We start from the raw sequence: 14,629 nt of genomic DNA, 5'->3' as shown, positions 1-14,629 counted from the left end.
CCGCGCCTCATTAACTCATTGCTATGGATGTTTCCAAATAAATGTCACTAGAAAACAGCTTAAACAAATGCAAATGCAGCTAATTTAGGGTTATTCTGGCTGCTTTTTGCTTTTTAACGTGACTGTAAGTTAGCTGTAGTTGGCTAGCTAGCAAATCAAGGGATAAGAACGTTGCCAGCCAGTTTGGCAATGAAACATTTACAACAAATGACTGGGTCGCATCCATAGATATAGAACAAAAAGACCAAACTGATAGAACAAATGACCAGCTGACATGGGTAGCAACCTTAGATTTGTGTTGGGCCTATATCTTGTGAAAGGATGAAATAGTACGAATAAGTTAATAAAAATAACGATTTTAAAGGTTTGGCGACCCAAGATGAACCCGTGCCAATATATCCTCCAAACGCTGGTTCTCGGGCATTATCTCTTAAAGAACAACTCATAGTTACAGTGTAATAACAACATGTTAGTAATTGCTGTCTGTAATTACAGAAGTGTAACAACAAGTGCTTCTTACCATGCTTGTTACAAATGGGCAGGTTTCCACTAAATTTCCCAATTTATTGTTTTGTTTCTTCTCAACCACATCTGATTCATTAACAACACTGAAAAAGGTTGGGGTCCCTTGTGGATGCGCTGGGTGTCTGAGAGATTATAGCCTATGCTCAAGAGGCTCTAATTACTCAACCATGAATGTGCACTGTTTAAAATATATCTCCAGAATATGTTGTTGCGTACCATCTGGACTTGGTTTAGTTTACGAAAACAGATTTAATACGAGTGCCATTCCAGATGAGGAATAAGACACTATTTCAAAGCACATGTAATGTTTGCCTAAGTACAATGGAATGACTAGTTTAGCTACTTAAAAGGATGTGAGGAGTACTTAATGTGTACTTATACAGTATACTACCCATCCTGAGAACCTGGCCCTCAATTTAAAGCTTCTGGAAGTGAGAGAATAAGAACACTAGTACACCATAGAATACATGTAATATTCACATAAAAAGTACAATGTAATTACTAGTTGTTACTCTTAATTTTATCTAGCTAAATCCTGTGTATCTTGAGGGGTACTTACCTGTAATTATAGTGTACCTACAAATACATTACGCATCCTGACAATCTAATCAACAGCTTCTGAAAGCTCCATTCAAGTGGGAAATAAACACACTAGTTCACCACAGAGAACATGTAATAAGTGCATAAATACAATGTAGTTATGAGGTGTTTCCCCGGATTTAGCCATTTCTATATAATTACTTAGGCCTACTACTCATTAGCAAGTGAAAATATCTACAAACAATAGACGATCTTCTACTTTAGTCAACTTTATTGCAACATGTACAAATACCTTATATTTCTTAAAAATAATAAAGATTTATACTGTTAGATTAAACAAAAATACAACTATAATAACTATAATAATTATTCCTAGTAGTGACTCAAATCTGTAGCCTATAGAATGGGGAATAGCCGAGATAGTTAATTTGGAAAAACGGTATTGTCTTTTTCTCCCCTTTTTAACATGACAAGTAACAATGGAAATCAACAACTGTCTCTGTCTTCATGTTTCTTTCTTGTAAGCATTTTCCCATCCTGGAGTATGAGACCTTGTGGAAATCTGTGGTAGGGAAGAAGATTGTATGACAATTTAGCAGTAGACACTATGTTACCCTATACTAGTTATTATCATCATGGTTTCTATAGTTTAGGCCTATAGCTAGCTAGGCCTAGCTAGCTACCTGTGTTATCCAGCTAGCTATAAAGGTGCATGTTAACACCAACAATTTTTATAAATAACCCAAGATAGACCACACCCTGTTGTTTCCAATGAGAAGTTAATGAGTCGAGTGGGCAGAACAAGAAACGAGGTGGGAAGAGCCAAGCACGAGCTTGCAAGATCCTATTGGCACATTCGAGCATGTATTTGCATATTTCCGTAAGGGAATGCATAGTCTGTGAAGTGTGCATGTGCAACAACTTAATTTGCCCTTGCACTCCTTCTAAACATCGCAATTATTTTAGAAATGTAAGCAAAGGGAGTCCAATCTGTTCATAAAATATTCTAGTATTGGGAAAAGACTCTCCCACTGCCAGCTACTTAGCTTCCTTCCCCACCATATTTGGCGGGGAGAGGAAGCTCCAACTGGATGCTTCACATTTATGCTTCCGGTGAAACATCTGAGTCATTGTTCTATCTGTGTTGACTCTAATAAGTTAGCTGGTGTTTAGTCACGGTACCTCTGTGCATTCAAATTGCCAATGATGAAATTCAATAGTTTCCATTTTCCGTAGCTTATGCCTTCCCATTCCATAACCCCACCGCCACCTAGGTTCACTTTGTTCACAACGTTGACTTCAGCAAACCGCTCATCCACACAAAGCCATACACACTGTCTGCCATCTGCCTTGTACAGTTGAAACCCGAATTCATCCGTGAAGAGCACACTTCTCCAGCATGCCAGTGGCCATCGAAGTTGAGCATTTGCCTACTGAAGTCGGTTACGACACCGAACTGCAGTCAGGTCAACACCCTGGTGGGCACCACGAGCACGCAGATGAGCTTCCCTTAGATGGTTTGTGCATAAATTCTTCGGTTGTGCAAACCCACAGTTTCATCAGCTGGCCAGGTGGCTGGTCTCAGATGATGCCGCAGGTGAAGAAGCCGGATGTGGCGGTAATGGGCTGTCGTGGTTACACAAGGTCTGCGGTTATGAGGACAGTTGAAGGTACTGCCAAATACTCTAAAATGACGTTGGAGTCGGCTTATGGTCGAACATTCAATTCTCTGGCAACAGCTCTGGTGGACATTCCTGCAGTCAGCATGGCAATTGCACGCTCCCTCATAACTTGAGACATATGTGGCATTGAATTGCGTGACAAAACTGCACATATTAGAGTAGCCCTTTATTGTCCCCAGCACTAGGAGCACCTGTTAAATGGTCGTGCTGTTTTATCAGCTTCTTGGTATGCCACACCTGTCATTTGAGAGCAATAAGCTTTTTGTGCGTATGGAACATTTCTGGAATCTTTCATTTCAGCTCATGAAAAATGGGACCAACACTTTACATGTTATGTTTATATTTTTGTTCAGTGTAGTTAGCTAGCTGGCCTAGTTGGTAGGCCTAACAAAAACACCAGTCAACATTTGCTACCTTTCATTTTATTATTCTACTAGGCAAGTCAGTTAAGAACAAATTCTTATTTTCAATGACGGCCTAGGAACAGTGGGTTAACTGCCTGTTCAGGGGCAGAACGACAGATTTTGTACCTTGTCAGCTTGGGGATTTGAACTTGCAACCTTTTGATTACTAGTCCAATGCTCTAACCACTAGGCTACCCTGTCTCCCCAGCTAGCTATGGCTCTGCAGTTAGCTAGTTTGCTAGTTGACACTTAGCCAGGTGGCTCGCAAATGCTAGCTAGATAGCTAACTTCCTATGCTAAATCGTCCAGCAGAATTCAAAAATCCCCTCCCAAAAAATAAACAAATTGCATAGAAAACACACATTCTCTCGACTGCCTTGACATTTTTGTCTCGTCTACGACACTTTTTGTCTTTTGCAGAAATCTATGATGTCTGGATTTTGCACATTGACCATCTTCTCAACCCTGTTCCTCTTCAAAAGGATACGTTCGAAGTTATCGTTATTCTCGAGTGTGGGACATTGAGCCTGCATTCCTGTGATAAATACGGTGCATTCGTAAATTATTCATAACCATTAACTTTTTCCACATTTTGTTATGTTAGTCTTATTCTAAAATAATTACTTTCCCCCCTCATCAATCTACACACAACCCCATAATGACATAGCGAAAACAGGTTTTTTAAATATTTTGCAAATTTATAAAAACATTTAAACTGAAATATTACATTTACATAAGTATTCAGACCCTTTACTCAGTACTTTGTTGAATCACCTTTGGCAGCGTTTATAGCCTCGAGTCTTTCTGGGTATGAGACTACACGCTTGGCAGACCTGTATTTGGAGAGTTTCTCCCATTCTTCTCTGCAGATCCTCTCAAGCTCTCTCAGGATGGATGAGGAACATCGCTGCACAGCTATTTTCAGGTCTCTCCAGAGATGTTCGAACAATGCATCACATCCAAAAGTGAAAAGGTTCTTCAACAATGCAAGGTTACATGATGGTATAAGAGTTTTTCTTATGACCATTTTAAGTGCATTTATAAACCATTATTAAACCAAGATTACCATTTGCCAAGCACAAATGACTTTACTACAATTTGAACCATAAATGTTTAATTCATGGTTATAGCAATTGACCCGTTGTCGAATACACCGTTAAATTATTTAACAATTTATACTTTTTTTGATGTGAGCCATTTGTGAACCTGTTTTTGCTATTGCGCTCATAAGCTTTCCTTTATAGCTTTTTGTTGGAGGAAATTATAGTTGAAATGATTAATTATGTATACATTAATCTAAGAACCATTTATTCTAATGCAATTATGTTATGGTATGAAATGTATGGGTTCTTGGTTAAGCTGTTACTGAAAATGTAAGTAAAACAAATTAATTGTCTGTACCTTGCGGGAAGTTTAAGGGAGAGGAATGACGTATATTTTCTGACAGATAAGAATGGTCCTTGATGTACCATTTGTGGAGGAGAAGATATCTTTTAGACAGATTGGAATGTCTGGTTTATGAGGGGAGTAGAAAACATCTCCGGACCTAAAAACACTGGGCTATTGTGAGAATCGGAGAGAGGGTGGGAAACTGATGATGTCATTTTCAGTTTATAACCTGTGGAAATATGTGTATGTGGTTAGTACTCACTTGAATTAAACGCTGTTTACCTGGCTTTTAAGACTGGTCTCGATCTACTTCATGCATAATTAATGAACTTACACCTCATTAATGAACTAGAGCGAGTGCGAATTTGATTTTGGCTATAAAACATATAGGAATTTAGAAATTCCACTAACACTTTTGCAGAACGTAAACAGTACCCACTATTTTTAAGGACACATCCTATGTAACAACTATGTAACATTGTACTTCTGTGAATATTACATGTACTCTATGGTGTACTAGTGTGTTTATTCTCCCACTTAGATAGCACTTCCAGAAGCTCCAAAATGAGGGCCAGGTTGTCAGAATGGGCAATGTACTGTATAATTACACATTAGTTACAAGTAAGTACCCTTCAAGATCAATTTATTTTTAACTAGCTAAATCCTGTGTTACAACTAGTAATTTCATTGTACATAGGCAAATACGACATTTGCTTTGAAATAGTGTCTTATTCCTCATCTGGGATGACACTCGTATTAAATTTGTTTTCGTGAGCTCAACCAAGTTAACCCAGATGGTACGCTTTATTTTGGAGGAAAGTGCTGGCAACAATGTTGACTGGAGAAATATTTTGAACAGTTCACATTCATGGTTAAGTAATTAGAGTTTATTGAGCATTGGCTATAATCTCTCAGACACCCAGCGAATCCACAAAATATCCAAACCTTTGTCACAGCTGTTAATGAATCGGATGCAGCTGAGAAGAAGCAAAACACTAAGTTGGTGAATTTAGTGGAACACTGCCCATTTGTAACAAGCATGGTAACAAGCAATCTTTGTTACACTTCTGTAATTGCAGACTGCAATTGCTACTAGGTACATATGGTTCTTACATTGTAACTATGAGTCACAGTAAGTACCAATGCAATTACACTGTAATAAGGAACTTCCTTAAAGGGAAGTTTTACCGTGAATTTGTCCCAATACTTTTGGTCCCCTAAAGTGGGGGGACTATGAACAAAAAGTGCTGTAATTTGTAAACCCGATATGGATGAAAATACCCTTAAATTACAGCTGACACTTTCACCTCATAGACATAGAATAATTTCAAATCCAAGGTGATGTAGTATAGAGTAAAAACAACAAAACATTTGTCACTGTCCCAATACTTTTGAAACTCACTGTATGTTGAACAATAACTAACCAGCCACTGATTATTTGACGCCCTCTTGCTGTCGAGATAAAATATGACTGCAATAGTGAAATATTTTCTATTGTCAGACTGATGGAGGCGGTCTTTGTCCATTCATAACTTCTTTACATAAAGTTAAAGTGGCACTCCAGTCTCATTTTCACCTCATTTAACACCTGATTTACTGAACAAAAAGCACATCTCAAATGAGTATCACAGTATGAGTCATATTACCTGTTGGTAAAACTCGGAAATTGTATAAATATTTTTTTTTAAACATTATTTTTTCCGTAGTGGTTTTAGAACTACTTCGTAAAGTCTGTGATTCAGTGTTGGGGGTAACACGTAACATAGTAATTTAACGCCTTTGTTTTTTCAATTTAAGTTACTTTGTTACTTTTGCAAAACGCAAATCGTTACTTTTAAATATGATACAACTTTTACATTTTTATTTTATTTTTACCTCCACTAAAATGTTAATCCCTTCCTCTATATTCATGCCCTTCTTGTTTCTTGAAGAACGTTGTGGCGGGAAGCAAACTGCCTAAAATGTAAAATGGCAGAGACAACAGCCTTTACATCATGGAATATCAAATATCAAGAAGCACCTTCAGGCCAAGCACGGCTCCACAAGACTGGTGGAGAAAGACCCAAACCAGCCGATTGCCTTTGACGCTGAGGATTACGGCGCTTCTGCTCCAAAACAGCAAACGTTAGATTTCTGTTCCGCTAATCCTGTCACCCCGATATATAACTAAATGAACATGTATGCGTCTTTGATGATTGTATGTAATTCCTTTGATTGCATGCCATTTATTTCAATGCATTATGTTTAGGATTTATTTGACAGTTTGCGTTCGTGGTCAGCAGTTTAATGAGCAGGTTATTTTAATTGTCCATACAATTGTATGGACAATTGTCCTTTGATGCGTTGGATTTGTCAATATTTATTTCGTTGTGATACAACACTTTTCATTGCATTCAGACATTTCGATAGTTTAATGTGGAATTCTGATAGAACACTTGGACAAAGACTTATTTATACATTTCTCCTACATCACACATTTTTTTGTGGAACAGTTACATTTCAATATAGACTGCTGAACTAAAGGCCAAATAATGCGATAAAAAGATAAGACATGTTTATTGCAAAAAAAAACAACTAAAACAGCTATTAGGAAATCTGACAGAGATCTCAGTCTTGAGCTCTCCGGTGATGCCCGATGACATCAGTGCTGTCTATAGTGTGACGCATTGACAACTCTAGGTGATTATCGGAACGTTCCACTTTGAATGTCCTTTGAGTAGCCTACTAATTAGGCAGTGGCGATTTTAGCATGTTTACCTTTGTGGGGAAACAAAAACATTTTTTTTTGTAGAGGCATGTCACATGCGCCGAATACAGAAGGTGTCGACCTTACCGTGAAATGCTTACTTACAAGCCCTTAACCAACAATGCAGTTCAAGAAATAGAGTTACTAAAATATGTACCAAATAAAACATTATTATTTTTATTTTTTTTATAATCAAAAAGTAACAATGAATTTACATAATAACGAGGCTATATACATGGGGTACTGAGTCAATGTCCGGGGTACAAGTGTTTTGGTACTAGTACTGGAGAGCTCTCCTATGTCTACACCCATTCAGCATTGTTCACACCCTCTTAAGCCAGCCCCTCCTGTCTCTTTAAGGATTCACATGTGAGGTCATGTGCTAAACAGTGAGTCTTGTAGTAAAGATTAAGACTGGAAGTGTTAAAAGTAGTAGCCTACAATAAGGAAAAATTCCAGGTAAACAAAGTGCCCAGATAAAAATATATTAAATGATGCTTACCCAGACACATTTTTCTATATTGATGGGTTACGTGAAAGAAAGTTATAATCCCCAGCCACATCTTGCTAAGTGGATGGGTCTCTACAGAAGGTGTAAACGGTACAGCCAAATGGTTACTTGCACAGTAGCAATATCAGAAATAGATAGTGTCAATATAAATCAAATATACAGTATGGACAATATCAATAATGATATCAGTGATAGATAAGGTAGTTGTATGCATACAATCAGGGGTAAAGTGGCTGAGCAGTGGGATAAAATAAAATAGTAGCAGCAACGTATGGTGTGTGTGTGTGTTAGGAGAGAGGCATGTGAATAGAGGCACTGCAGATAGTGGTGATGACTGGGACTCGCCCCCAGTGATCAACTGGTCCGTCTGAACCACGCATGAACAATGGAATCTATATTCGGAGAGCCGGTTTCTGTCCTGCCCTTGACTTTGGTGCAGGGCATGTGATGTCCAGAGCCTCTTTGTTGCATAAGCTCCCTGATCTTCTCAAAAAGATAGATAAACTTGTCTGTGTCCAGTCAGTGCTTGTATTGTACAGGCAGACCATCTATGGGAGGAAGGATGTCAGCGTTACGCAGCAGCTGAAACTTGGTCCCGACTGAGTACAAACCCTCCTTGGCGACAACAACACTAGGGTCCAGAGCGTCGAAGCTGTAAAACAGGAAATAACAAAAAATATGACAACCACCTCCCACATATAGATAAAAATAACCTCATGCAATGTAAATTATATTCACCTGAATTACTGGTACTACTTGATCTGTGGCAGCGGCCTGAAGTACAGAGTCAGGTGTTGTTGCCAACCATAGCTTTCCACCAGCACCGTACCATCCTCCAGTCCAACCAGCTGTGGGATGTTCAAAGTTTCTGATATTTTAACTCTGATCTGTAATTCTCCACAACTTTGTCCCTGACCTGTTTGGAGAGCGTCTTGGTCCCGCTTGCTTGGTGGTGCCCCTTGCTTAGTTGTGTTGCAGCATCTGGGGCCTTTCAGAACAGGTGTATATATACTGAGATCATGTGACACTTAGATTGCACACAGGTGGACTTTATTTAACTAATTATTTAACTTCTGAAGGTAATTGGTTGCACCAGATCTTATTTAGGGGCTTCATAGCAAAGGGGCAAATTATTTTTTATATATTTTTTAAACAAGTAATTTTTGTTCATTTCATTTCACCAATTTAGAATATTTTGTGTATGTCTATTACATGACATCCAAATTAAAATCCATTTAAATTACAGGTTGTAATTACAACAAAATAGGAAAAACACAAAAGGGGGATGAAATCTTTTGCAAGCCACTGTACGGGGCAATAGTCATTTAGTTCAATTACCTTCACTTTCTTGGGTACAGGAACAATGATGGACATCATGAAGCAAGTGGGGTAGGGAGAGATTGAATATGTCTGTAAACATTCCAGCCAGTTGGTCTGCGCATGCTCTGAGAACGCTGCTAGGGATGCCAACTGGGCCAGCAGCCTTGCGAGGGTTAATACACTTAAATGTCTTACTCACTTCGACCATGGAGAATGAGAGCTCACAGTCCTTGTGTCACGACTTCCGCCGAGGTTGGCTCTCCTGCCCGTTCAGGCGGTGCTCGGCGGTCGTCGTCACCGTCCTACTAGCCACTACCGATCCCTTTTCGTGTATCTGTTGGTTTTGTCTGATTGGTTTCACCTGTGTGTTGTTTAGTTAATTAGTGTCTGTATATAATGTAGGTTGTCCCACCCTTGTTTTGTGCGGGATTGTTTATTTTGTCATTCATATTATTGCTCTCTGCGCCTGATTCCACCCACCTTGATTAGACGTGACACCTTGGGAGTGGTGGTGGCCTGCGTCAGTGCCACTGTGATCAAAAAAAAATTGAAGCATGGATTCCAATTAGTCAGACCAGCGTTGAACAATCCTTACCACTGGTACTTCCGGTTTGAGTTTTTCTCTATAGGAAGGGGCGAGCAGAAATTAGGTGTGATCTGATTTGCCAAAGGGAGGGTGGAGGTGGGTATTGTATCCGTCCTGGAAGGGAGAGTAGCAATGGTCAAGAGTTTTGATGAGCGTGTAGCGCAGGCAATGTGTAATACTTTGGTTGCGTTTTCCTCAGATTTGCTTTATTGAAGTCCCCAGCTACAATAAATGCGGCCTCAGGATATGCGGTTTCTAGTTTGCACAAAGTCCAGTGTAGTTCCTTGAAAGCCGTCGTACTTGAGGGGGAATATACACAGCTGTGATGATGACCAAAGAGAATTCTCTCGGGAGGTAAAATGGTCAGCATTTGATTCTAGGTCGGGTGAACAAAATCACTTGAGTTCCGATACCATACCACAATTACACAATGAGTAGTTATGATTATCATGAAACATACACCTCCATCTTTTTTCCCCCATGGAGTTCTTTATTCCTGTCTGCGTGATGTACTGAGACCCCAGTCCCTAATGTCTCCCTGGAAGGAAATCCTCTCCCTGAGCTCATCTACTTTATTGTCCAGGGACCAAACATTAACGGGTAATATACTCAGAAGCAGTGGATGGTATGCACGCCTCCTGAGTCGGGCTAAAAGTCCACTCTGAATACCTCTTATCTGCCAGCGGCGTCTTGGAGCAGTCTCTGGGATAAGTGAAATCCCCTTGGGGGATACAAACAAAGGATCCAATTCAGGAAAGTCATATTTCTAGGTGAAATGCTGGTGAGTTAACACTGCTCAAATAATCAAAAGGTATTTCTGGCTGTATGAAACAATGCAAAGAAAAACAGGCGACCATGACTATCGGCACCATCTTGTAAACCAAGTTCAACACTTTCTTCAATTAATTTTAAAACAGCACATGAATTCATCATGGATTGGGCAAAGGTCTCTGATTGTGCTGGTGAACTGCAGCTGACGTGTAGGAGCTTCCTGCAGGAATGTCTAGTCTTGCTGAGGTCTTCTCTGTTGCTAATTAGCATTTAGAAGTTTTTACAGTAAATCGAGGCGAAAATATATTTTTTAGGGGGTATATCACCTTTATTGAAGATAGATTGTGGCTTCCATCAATGTAATTGTCTGCATCATTTCCAATCCTCCATATATATTTGTTTTGTAAATATATGTACCGTGCATTTGGGAAAGTATTCAGACCCCTTGACTTTTTCCACATTTTGTTACGTTACAGCCTTAGTCTAAAATGGATTAAATATTTTTTTTACACACAATACCGAATCATGACAAAGCAAAAGCAGGTTTCTAGAATTTTTGGCAAATTTATAAAAAATACAAAAATACAAAATACTTAAATTTACATAAGTATTCAGACCCTTTACTTTACTTTGTTGAAGCGCCTTTAGCAGCGATTACAGTCTCAAGTCTCCTTGGGTATGACGCTACAAGCTTGGCACACCTGTATTTGTGGCTGTTTCTACCATTTTTCTCTGCAGATCCTCTCAAGTTCTGTCAAGTTGGATGGGGAGCGTTGCTGCACAGCTATTCAAGTCCGGGCCACTCAAGGACATCCAGAGACTTGTCCCGAAGCCACTCCTGATTTGTCTTGGCTGTGTGCTTAGGGTTGTTGTCCTGTTGGAAGGTGAACCGTCAGCTTAGTCTGAGGTCTTGAGCACTCAAGAGCAGGTTTTCATCAAGGATCTCTATTTACTTCGCTCTGTTCATCTTTCCCTCGATCCTGACCAGTCTCCCAGTCCCTGCCGCTGAAAAACAACCCCACAGCATGATACTGTCACAACCATGCTTCACCGTAGGGATGGGGCAAGATTTCCTCTTGACGTGAAACTTGGCATTCAGGCCAAAGAGTTCAATATTGGTTTCATCAGACCAGAGAATCTTGTTTATTATGGTCTGAGTCCTTTGGGTGCCTTTTGGCAAACTCCAAGCGGGCTGTCATGTGCCTTTTACTGAGGAGTAGCTTCTGTCTGGCCACTCTACCATAAATGTTTCTCCCACCTCCACAGAGGAACTCTGGAGCTCTGTTAGAGTAACAATCAGATTCTTGGTCACCCCTCTGACCAAGGCCCTTCTCCTCTGATTGCTCAGTTTGGCCGGGTGGCCAGCTCTAGGAAGAGTTGGTCGTTCTAAACCTCTTCTAAATAAGAATGATCGAGGCCACTGTATTCTTGGGACCTTCAATGCTGCAGGCATTTTTTGGTACCCATCTCCAGATCTGTGCCTCGACACAATCCTGTCTCTGAGTTCTACGAACAATTCCTTCAACCTCGTGGCTTGGTTTTAATTCTGAAATGCACTGTCTGTCAACTGTGGGACATTATATAGACAGTTGTGTGCCTTTCCAAATCATGACAAATCATTTGACTTTACCACAGGTGGACTCCAATTAAGTTGTAGAAACTTCTCAAGGATGATCGACAGAAACAGGATGCACCTGAGCTCATAGCAAAGGGTTTGAATACTTATGTAAATAAGGTATTTCTGTTTTTTTATTATATAAATGTGCAAAGATTTCAAGAAAACCTTTTTTCACTATTTAATTGACATATTGTGTGTAGATTGATGAGGAGAAATATAATTTAATCAATTTTAAGAATAAGGCTGTAATCAAAGGGTCTGAGAACTCTCTGAATGTACTGTGTATATATATATTCAGTTGAAGTCGGAAGTTTCCATGCACTTAGGTTGGAGTCATAAAAACTTGATTGCTTGTTTTTCAGATTTCTTGTTAACTACTTTGTGCATGACACAAGTAATTTATCCAACAATTGTTTACAGACAGATTATTTCACGTATAATTCACTGTATCACAATTCCAGTGGGTCAGAGGGTCACATACACTAGGTTGACTGTGCCTTTAAAATTCCAGAAAATGATGTGATGGCTTTAGGAGTAAAATAAGAATTTGAATTTGAAAATAAAAATTTGTTCTTAACTGACTTGCCTAGTTAAATAAAGGTAAAATACAATTAAAAATAATCTTCTGATAGGCTAACTGACATCATTTGAGTCAATTGGAGGTGTACCTGTTGATGAATTTCAAGGCCTACCTTCAAACTCATTACCTCTTTGCTTGACATCATGGGAAAATCAAAAGAAATCAGCCAAGATCTCAGAAGAAAAACTGTAGACCTCCACAAGTCTGGCTCATCCCAGGGAGCAATTTCCAGACACCTGAAGGTACCACGTTCATCTGTAGAAACAATAGTACGTAAGTATAAACGACATCGGACCACAAACCCGTCATACCGTTCAGGAAGGAGACGTGTTCTGTCTCTTTGAGATTAACATACTTTGGTGCGAAAAGTGCAAATCAATCCCAGAACAACAGCAAAGGACCTTGTGAAGATGCTGGAGGAAAAAGGTACAAAAGTATCTATATCCACAGTAAAACGAGTCCTTTATTGACATAACCTGAAAGGCCGCTCAGTAAGGAAGAAGCCACTGCTACAAAACCGCAATACAAAAGCCAGACTATGGTTTGCAACTGTACATGGGGACAAAGACGGTACTTTTTGGAGAAATCCTCTGGTCTGATGAAAAAAATATATAACTGTTTGGCCATAATGACCATCGTTATGTTTGGAGGAAAAAGGGGTGGGCTTGCAGCCGAAGACCACCATCCCAACCACAGGGGTGGCAGCATCATGTTGTGGGGGTGCTTTGCTGCAAGAGGGACTGGTGCACTTCACAAAATTGATGGCATCATGAGGTAGGAAAATTATGTGGATATATTGAAGAAACATCTCAAGACATCAGTTTACAGAAGTTAAAGCTTGGTCGCAAATGTGTCTTCCAAATGGACAATGACCCCAAGCATACTTCCAAAGTTGTGGCAATTAAGGACAACAAAGTCACGATATTGGAGTGGTCACCACAAAGCCCTGAACTCAATCCTATAGAAGATTTGTGGGTAGAACTGAAAAAGCGTGTGCGAGCAAGGAGGCCTACAAACCTGACTCAGTTACACCAGCTCTGTCAGGAGGAATGGGCCAAAATTCACCCAACTTATTGTGGGAAGCTTGTGGAAGGCTACCAAAAACATTTGACCCAAGTTAAACAATTTAAAGGCAATACTACCAAATCTTAATTGAGTGTATGTAAACTTCTGACACACTGGGAATGTGATGAAAGAAATCAAATCTGAAATAAATCATTCTCTCTACTATTATTCTGACATTTCACATTCTTTAAATAAAGTGGTGATCCTATCTGACCTAAGACATGGAATTTTTATTGTTAAAAACTGAGTTTAAATGTATTTCGCTAAGGTATACGTAAAAGTCAGACTACATCTGTATATTTATACCCTCCTACTAGGCGGAGTGAAATCCTTGCACATCTATATAGCCAATGCATCTCTGTTGCTAGTCAGGAGCTTAACTGGTTCCTCTCATTGGTGTAGACTCCTGCTAGAATCGTCATGGGTGAGTAAATATGTGTGTGTGATAGGAGAGACTGTTCCTCCTCAGTAATCTAGTATGGTACTGTAACGGTACAGCGCATTCGTTAAGTATTCAGACACCTTGACTTTTTCCACATTTTGTTACGTTACATCCTTACTCTATAATTTTTTTTATTTTCTTTTTTTATCCTCATCAATCTACATCCAATACCCCATAATGACAAAGCAAAAGCAGGCTTTTAAAAATGTGTATAAATGTAAAAATATATAAATATATATTAAAAAACAGAAACCTTATTTACAATTGCTGTGAGACACAAAATTCAGCTCAGGTGCATCCTGTTTCCATTGATCATCCTTGAGTTGTTTCTACAACTTGATTAGAGTTCACCTGTGATAAATTCAGTTGATTGGACATGATTTGGAAAGGCACACAACTGTATATAAGGTCCCAGTTGACAGTATATGTCATAGCAAAAACCATGCCATT

General features: G+C 39.3%; 1 long non-coding RNA gene across 2 annotated transcripts; it reads right to left on the bottom strand.

Moving 5' to 3' along the window:
• Positions 1–7,440: 7,440 nt before the first annotated feature.
• LOC116354500 (uncharacterized) lies at positions 7,441–9,422 on the bottom strand. 2 transcript variants are annotated; one of them, XR_004203803.1, is made up of 3 exons: positions 9,317–9,422; positions 8,536–8,645; positions 7,441–8,449 (listed from the first exon to the last, which is right to left on the bottom strand). It is a non-coding gene; the product is annotated as an uncharacterized LOC116354500 (long non-coding RNA). The 2 variants fall into 2 exon arrangements; XR_004203802.1 differs by lacking the exon at positions 9,317–9,422 and having other exon boundaries at positions 8,536–8,680.
• Between the last annotated feature and the right edge of the window lie 5,207 nt (positions 9,423–14,629).

The sequence above is a fragment of the Oncorhynchus kisutch genome, linkage group LG17 (genome assembly GCF_002021735.2).
Source record: "Oncorhynchus kisutch isolate 150728-3 linkage group LG17, Okis_V2, whole genome shotgun sequence".
NCBI lineage: Eukaryota > Metazoa > Chordata > Actinopteri > Salmoniformes > Salmonidae > Oncorhynchus > Oncorhynchus kisutch.
Note: the sequence above shows the minus strand (reverse complement) of the source record. Positions and strands in the feature narration are given on the sequence as shown.